The sequence below is a fragment of the Panthera uncia genome, chromosome B4 (genome assembly GCF_023721935.1).
Source record: "Panthera uncia isolate 11264 chromosome B4, Puncia_PCG_1.0, whole genome shotgun sequence".
NCBI classification, from domain to species: Eukaryota; Metazoa; Chordata; class Mammalia; order Carnivora; family Felidae; genus Panthera; species Panthera uncia.
The window spans coordinates 110749572-110756405 of NC_064809.1; the positions used below are offsets into that span (position 1 = coordinate 110749572).

General features: G+C 38.6%; 1 long non-coding RNA gene across 1 annotated transcript in view; it reads right to left on the reverse strand.

The window, feature by feature from the left end:
* Positions 1-1951: 1951 nt before the first annotated feature.
* The window catches only part of LOC125919408 (uncharacterized), a 99932-nt gene continuing 95049 nt past the window's right edge, over positions 1952-6834 (reverse strand). The window contains exons 3-4 of the long non-coding RNA XR_007456766.1: positions 4106-4155; positions 1952-2066 (exon numbers count right to left, since the gene is read on the reverse strand). This is a non-coding gene — a long non-coding RNA (uncharacterized LOC125919408). The remainder of the gene's footprint in view (positions 2067-4105; positions 4156-6834) is intronic.

Consider the following 6834-nt stretch of genomic DNA (forward strand, 5'->3'; position numbering starts at 1 on the left):
TTCAAGTCAGATCTTAATATCAAAATATGGTGTTTCTCTGAAACTATGCAGATTATATATATGTATATGTACATGTATAACTATATATTATATATATTTAATTTTGAAATTGGCCACTTGGTTTGAAAAGAACACAGAATTGGAAAAAAAACATGAACTGGATTTGAATTTGTATTTTGCAACTTTCTATATGGAAAATAATTAATTTCCCATGGCCTTAGGTTCCTTATATTTAAAATGGGGAGAACATTACTGATCTCATGAGATTGTTATGTATGTTCTCAAAAAAACTAGGTTCCTTCCTTAATGGAGTGTTAGTTTTCAAACATTCTCAAGAGACAGAACTCTCCCCTTTTCCCTGAGTATTTTGCCACTTATATTCTAAAGCCTCTGGAATTGGGGGGTGGAGGAGAGCCACTTTTTCTCTTATTGTGTTGAGTGATGATGGTCCTTGAACACAAAACCAGAAGAAACAAACAAACAAACAAAAACAAAAAGGGGGAACTGTGGAGAACAAGCTTAGCAAATTCCCTGAACTTGCACAGATGGGTTAACAAGGCATAAAGGATTAGGAAGCCATAGGATGCTCACACCCAAGCTTGGGCAAACAAGATTAGGTGAATAGGTATAGACAGGGTGAGGCAAAGACCCCAGTATAAATAGGGTGGGGCAGAGGCCCCAGTATAGATAGGGCGTGGCCAAGACCCCAGCATAGAACAAAGGTATATGAGGTACACAAGATTAGGTATTCAGGGCAGAAACACCTCCCCCAATTTAGTACTATAGCATAAAGCTGCTTTCACAGGAAGGAAGGACCAAATTAGGTAAACAGGTAAATAAGGCGAAGGACTGCTGAGGGGTGAAGTTGCCCAGAGGGTAGCTAATTAGCAAAAGAAAGGTGCCTTGTTGACCCTCAGGTAGCAAGCTCTGTCTTTCTGGTCCCCTAGACCAGTTTAGGTAAACAGAGATGGTGCCTCAGGTTTGCGGTAAACAACCTGCTGCCTGGCACCAGGATTTTATTTTGTATTAACCCAACTCCCTAACCCCGCATAGATTCAAAACCCCCTTTCCCTCACACCCATGAGTTAATGTTCACAGTTTCATTGTCTCTTTGTGTACATCCATCACCATGTTTGTAAGCCTTCTGATTCTAATAAAAATGGAGCAAGGACCCTTAATCGGGGCTCTTGTCTTCTCCTGGACATTAGTCATCTCTTGCATTTTTATTTTTATTTTTTAATTTTTTAACGTTTCTTTATTTTTGAGACAGAGAGATGCAGAGTGTGCACGGGGACAGAGACAGAGAGACACAGAATATAAGGCAGGCCCCAGACTCTGAGCTGTCAGCACAGAGCCTGACACAGGGCTGGAACTGCATGATCATGACCTGAGCTGACGTTGGACGCTTAACCTACTGAGCCACCCAGGCGCCTTTCAATCACATTTTTAATCCTGTGCCCCACTTTCTCACTGGACAAGAAGGAACTCCAGACTCCGAGTCTACAACATTTTGTTTTCACCTTAGTTTTTTGTTTTGTTTTGAATTATATTTTCAGTTGCTTTGAGCAAGATTGGTCATTACTCCATCATAAATGATTCTTGAACATTTCACAATGAGTAAATTGCAGTGGGATTCATGAGAAATTTTCCAGTTTGCCACCTTTCTTTTCACTCTTTCTTTCTGCCTTCTGAAGAGATGCCAACATACTTAGTGTACATAAAAAGCCAAAATGCCTCTGAGTTTTGAGCCCAATGCTAAGCAGAACATATGAAAAACCAACAATAAATAATTTATTAAATGTAGCTTTTTGAGAGAAGGCAATTTCATGTTTTAACAAACTCAAGCTGGAATAATAGAGGGGTCTTCTGACACCCAAGGCCAGCAGTAACTTGACTCTGTAGAGGCTGAGCTCTGGACTGAGCTTTGAGACAGGAAAGACACCATCCATAATCATATTCTTAGAAATATTTTATTGAGGTTCCAAACTCTTCTGGGCACATTTACTTCATCTTTTACTTGCTTGGTGTGGAAAAGCAATTACTCTGTGGTGATGGTGCAGTCAAATCTGTAAACAGTTATTACATTTCAATTAGAGCTGCATGAAACTCTATATATGTAGTTTTCTGGGAATTAATACAAAGCTTTTGTGATGTTTCAATTCACAAGGGGTCCTACCCCACACATTTGACTCTCAGCAAAACTCAGATGCATTCAGATGTCAAGGACTATTTTCCCAGCATAAAGCATTTGGCCTGGGGTTAAATTTTCCTGAAATATATCGGTCAGTAGTAAAAAACCCCAAGTCTTCCAGTTACCCCATGGCTTTTGCCAAGAGAAGTCAACTTAGACTAGCTCTCTAGTATGAAAAGAAGATTCTGGTAAATCTTGTGTCAAAAAAAAAAAAAAAAAAAAACCATGTACTTGATCACATTCACAGTCTTCCTTGGACCCTCATAAACCATTGAAACACAAACAAGAATTTTTCATTATCAGTAACAAGAATGGTGAGTTGGAGGGATGGGAAGATGGAAACTAGTATTTATTAAACAGCTACAATACTCCAGTTCCTTTTCCTGGATTATCTCTTTAAATTCTTGCATCAACACAGCAAGGTAAGAATTACATGTCACCATTCTCTAGTTGGGAAAAATTTCGATTCAGATTAAGAAACTTGCCCCGATCTACCAGGTGAATCGATGGTGGTACTCAAAATGAGCCTAGGTCTCTGTTTCCAGAGTCCATGATGCTTCTTCCATCGGTGCAGAGATTTGGAGAATGTGCTTAATGTTTGTCTTCTTCCTTTTCCTTTGCATTCCTCATCATGGTCCACGAGTGCCTTTCAGAACAGCCTGACTGACCTGTCCACTCTCTGTACTAGTACGGCTGATTCTCTTTAAATTTTCTATGTTACTCAAGGAAAAAATGCAAGCAACAAAGTCAAATGATGAAGAAACCGTTCTCCTCACTCCTAAATGTGTTACATATGGTGGTGGGGGCAGGGACAGACCACAAGCAGCATTTACTAAGGAGGATTTCGCACTTCCATCAGCTACCATGAAAGATAACATATGGACTGAACGTTTATTCCAAGCAACAGATTTGTTTCTAGTTACTCTCCAGAAGTTGAATGAAAGAGAGAGAGGGGAAAAAAAAAACACCTTTTAACAGCCATCTGAAAATACTCTCCAAATGAGAGAAATAAGGTTGATCTTTTTTCAGACTACGGAATTAACATTTTAAAAAATGAGTCATACTGATTCAATTTAAATGTATTTATTGAGCTACTATCACTATGAATCTACCTCTTTTTTGAGGAAGACATGCCGTGTGTCCTCAAAAGCTTAAGTTCTGGTTTTTGGAGGAAAGGCATTCTTGCTATAATAGACTTATTACACATTTGTTCTATACTATTGTCAAGTTATTTCTTTTCATTTATTTTGATCATTATCATATATGTAACCTGCCTTTTCAATATCATGATAGAGATGAAAATTTGTGTCAATAAATGGGGACACCTTCCTGTTTCCCATCATTTTATTTATAATCAATCATTTGCTTCGTGTACCCCAGTTATTGGTTTAGATCTGGAAAGATTCATAACTTTTGGCATTGCAAAATTCTTCAGGCTGAGAACAAAGGTGTTGTCGGGAAACCAAAATTTAGAAGTTAAGTTCAAATTGTTTCTAGCCTCCAGGCTCCTGACATATAAAAGTATTAACAACATATGTCTAGTTATATTTTTAAACCACATGAGAGTTAAGTAGGATGAGCCTCTTTGAAATATTGTGCTTTTTGAAAATAGAAAGCAAAAGAAAATGAAAGAGAAAGCCTATAATTGCCTTCAAAAAATACATATTTGAACTTTTCTCATGCTCTCAGGTAAACCAATCTTATAAATGGGCCCTATTCTGTTCTTGGACCTTTCTTTCTGTTAGCCATCACTTCTTTTAAGGCTAAGTTGAATGTTCTTCACCTTCAAGAAGCCGTCTCTGACAAGCTCATTCCTTCTCCCCATTAAGACTTTCTCCTTTTTTCAGTGATTGTCAGTGTGTGTACATGAGGTTCAATCTTGCTTTGTAATTGTGCCTTTCAATAGCTACTTACCTGACCTTCTGAAAGAAGAAATTTCTTTTGGAAATTCTTTGCAGCGAGGGCTGATCATATTAAGAAAAAAAAAGAAAGACTAAAATTTAGACCTCTGTAGCCTGAGAAACAAATGCTTATCAAAACAGAAAGTAGGTTTAAAATGGATGTGAAATTATCATCAAATGCTGTTGTTAAGTAAATAAAAGATGTAGTCTTTAAAATTGCAGTCATGGGGGAGGGAGATAAAAATTGCATCTTTAAGACATAAATAAATTTAGAGTTGGAGGATCTAGTGTGGGCTGTCAAATACTGGTGGATATTTTGAAAACATCCCCTTATCTTGTGAGTGCTGTTTTTCCAGGAAGTCCAGCCTTCCCATGCCGTAACTTTCATCTCCCTGAGACTGAAGTAGGGTTCTCACACTATGTGCTAAGCTTTGTCTTGGAAGACGTCTCAGTTTACTAAAGCCTCAGATTTTCTCCAGCCTCAATTAATCTTATATCATGCAAATCATATACGGATATTCCAAACATAGACAACCTGACGTATCCAGAATTGAACTCTTGATCTTCCACTCTAAACTTCTTCCTACCATCATGGCAAACTTCCTCTTTCCAGTCATTCATACTAAAATATTGAGAGGGGCGCCTGGGTGGCTCAGTCGGTTAAGCGGCCGACTTCAGCTCGGGTCATGGTCTCGCGGTCAGTGAGTTCAAGCCCCACGTCGGGCTCTGTGCTGACAGCTCAGAGCCTGGAGCCTGTTTCAGATTCTGTGTCTCCCTCTCTCTGACTCTCCCCCTTTCATGCTCTGTCTCTCTCTGTCTCAAAAATAAATAGACGTTAAAAAAAATTTTTTTAAATAAAAAAAATAAAATAAAATATTGAGAGTCTTGATTTTCCCCTTTCTTTCTCTCACACCAATATTCTTTAAAAGTGTCAAGATCATGAACAACAAGGGAAGACTGAGCAATGGTCACAGACCAGAGGAAACTAAGGAGACAGTGACTAAATGCAACGTGGTATTCTGGATTGGATTCTAGAACAGAAAAGTGACATTACTGGAAACCCTAGTGAAATCTGAATAAAGTCTATATTGTATTGTATCAATGTGAATTTTTTTAAGTTGTATTTATTTATTTATTTTGAGAGAGACAGAGAGGGAGTGTGAGCAGGGGAGGGGCAGAGAGACAGGGAGAGAGGGAGCATCCCAAGCAGGCTCTGCGCAGTCAGTGCACAGAGCCCAACGTGGGGCTCGAACCCACGAAACTCTGAGATCACGACCTGAGACAAAAACAAGAGCCCTCTGCTTAACAGACTGAGCCACCCAGGTGCCTCCCGCCTCCAATGTGAATTTCTAAGTTTCGGCAACTGCGCTACAGTTATGTAAGATGTAGACATTAGGGAAACCTGACTAAAGGGATTGAGGGAATTCCCTTTACTATCTTTATAACTCTGCATCTAAAGTAATTTAAAATAAAATAATAATAATAATAATAATAATAATTAAAGTTGTGAATACATGAGATAATACCTGTAAAAATATTTATAAATTGTATAGAGCTGCCACAGTGCCATAACGTTAGGCATTATGATTATGTACATAATGATAATGAAAAGCTGTGCTTTAGAAGATGAGGGTATGCTTAATAATTGGGTGGTTTGAACTGACCAGCCCATTTTGCAAAATCAATGAAATAGCTTCAGTGTAGCTCAAATTTTAAGTGAAGACAGTAGTGAAGACAAATTTTAAGTGAAGACAGTAGCTTCAGTGTAGCTCAAGTTTTACGTGAAGACAGCTTCAGTGTAGCTCAAATTTTAAGTGAAATTTTAAGTGAAGACAGTAGCTCAAATTTTAAGTGAAGACAGTAGATGGCCCTCTGTGAACCTCACCTCTTGGCCTTTACACCCTTTTGGACTTCCCTCCCGCACTAAATAGGGCCAACTATTTGTAACCTGTAGAACAGTGAGGAAATGTAGTGTTGGCCCTGTAGAATAGGGCCAACAATGTGTAACCTGTAGAACCGTGAGGAAATGTAGTGTTGGCCCTGTAGAATAGGGCCAACAATGTGTAACCTGTAGAACCGTGAGGAAATGATAGTGCATGATTTCCAAGACTAAGTCATTAAAGACATTATGACTTTTGCCTTGCTATCTTGGAGTGATCATTCCAGAGGAAATCAGCCACCATATTTTGAGGATACACAAGGAGTCTATGGAGAGGCCCATGTGGGGAGAAACTGAAGTCTCTTGCCAACTTTCAGCACCGTGTGAGTAAGTCTTCTTGAAAGCAGATCCTCCAGGCCCAGCCGCGTCTTAAGATGATGCAGCCCCTGCAAATGCCTCGTCTGCAACCTTATAAGAGACCCTGAGCCAGAAACATCCAGCTAAGCCACATCTGCAGTCTTGACTCAAAGAAACAATGAATGCTTATCGTCTTATACCATTAAGCTATACAGTAATTCATAGATACTAACAGATAACTAATACAACAGCCTTTAAAACATAAGCAATAAGTGTTTGTCTCAAGATATCATGACATAAAGCCAATGGTCGGGCAAAAATAGACAAAAATAAGTCATATTCTGGTAGTAATTTCATGAGAAATGTAGCTGTTTTTTTTTCTTTTTTTCTCTCATTCTTCCTTCTTTCCTTTCCTTCCTTCCTTCCTTCTTTCCTTCCTTCCTTTCCTCTTCCTCTTTCTTTCTTTCTTTCTTTCTTTCTTTCTTTCTTTCTTTCTTTCTTTCTTT